Below are 1,457 nucleotides of genomic sequence, written 5' to 3' on the forward strand. Positions count from 1 at the left end.
CATGACTGTTTTTTTGTAAAATGTCTTTACAGGCTTTTTGGAATGTAATTTTAAATTAATTTGCATAATGGCCTTATCTGTTGTTGGGTGGTCTTAAGGACCAAGACAAGCAACAATTCTCGGGAACTAATCTTTGTTTTGGTTTCCGAGCTAACGTGGTGACACGGCGGAGAAATGGTCGTCAGTGAATTCTGCTACTTCAACGGAGAGTGTAGCTTAAGGGGTTCACTCTCGCTTTTCACTTTTGGACACCGTGGGTACTGAGGCTGCTATGAAGAGCGCTAAACAGACTTGTTGAGTGGAAGACATTTACTACAAATGGATCCTGTCGACGTTTGTGCTTTCATTTTGAAGATGGCTCTTTGCTAAATACAGGCTCACTCTCTCTCTCTCCCCATCTCTGGACTTTGCATCTTGCACGGAGCGCATGATTGATATAAAATCCTTCACTTAAGCCATACATGCTTCGCCCTTTAGCTAAGGTAAGGCCATTAGTGTCTTTTAGTTGAGGTTTCAGAAGTCCTGACGTGACCTAAAATAACAATAAAATAACTCTGTAAGGACAAGTTACGTAAAACTTTTCATGTATTGTGCATCCGTAATAGTTTTGTTACTTTATTTTTTCTCGTACAGTTCTGCGAGTGCTAGTGTTACAGTTGGATTGTATCGATCAGTCTTAGCCCATTATACCGGATGGTGTTTGTTTTCCGCTGGTAGGTTATTAATTAGTTACTGATATTATATGTCGATATTATTTATTTGAAAATATTTGACATTGTTGGTCTACCTGTAATTAGTTCCCTTTCCTTCTTGTTCATTGTAGGTGTGGTAGGCTTACCTGGGTACAGTAACGACCGGTAATTGTAACCTGACCAATTTATCCTCGATTGGTAATTAAGAATTTTTATGTATTGCCCGTAGATTAAACGATATAGTTTCATATTAACGTTTGTGCCTTCAGTGGTAATTTTTGTTTATAATGTAACTGTCTAAACTTACAGGTTATGATGCAGAGTCGATAGCCGATAACAGAAAGGTCATTGAAACTAAAGAGGATATTGTTAATTCAATAGGATTGTTCGTACTTTATACTTTTTTATTAAAATACTGAATTGAGTTTTGTATTTTATTTTTACCTCCATGTTTCACCACCTTAAAATATATATGTTGTGTTATCGATTTCGTTTTCTGTATATGAACTGTTATGAATCGAACAAAATTGCGTCCTACAGTCTGCAATCAAGTGACCTTAACGTTTGCAATTATAACAAGTCATCCCTGCAGCTCTATTATTATTAACTACGTTTACTTGTTGTGGCTTAGTTTAATTTTTTGCAAAAAACTTGAGTAAGCAAGGGATGAAGGTCAGTACACTTAGACATGTGTTTTTTATCGGTTTATATACATCTAATTCAGTATGTTCGGGCGTTAGCTTTTTATCAAAACACCGCATTAAA

The 1,457-nt window shown here is 36.2% G+C and overlaps 1 long non-coding RNA gene across 1 annotated transcript; it reads left to right on the forward strand.

The window, feature by feature from the left end:
- Positions 1-720: 720 nt before the first annotated feature.
- On the forward strand, positions 721-1,117 carry LOC137623670 (uncharacterized). Its single transcript, XR_011040605.1, has 2 exons — positions 721-890; positions 1,002-1,117. It is a non-coding gene; the product is annotated as an uncharacterized lncRNA (long non-coding RNA).
- Positions 1,118-1,457: the final 340 nt, after the last annotated feature.

The sequence above is a fragment of the Palaemon carinicauda genome, chromosome 30 (genome assembly GCF_036898095.1).
Source record: "Palaemon carinicauda isolate YSFRI2023 chromosome 30, ASM3689809v2, whole genome shotgun sequence".
In the NCBI taxonomy this organism is placed as follows: Eukaryota; Metazoa; Arthropoda; class Malacostraca; order Decapoda; family Palaemonidae; genus Palaemon; species Palaemon carinicauda.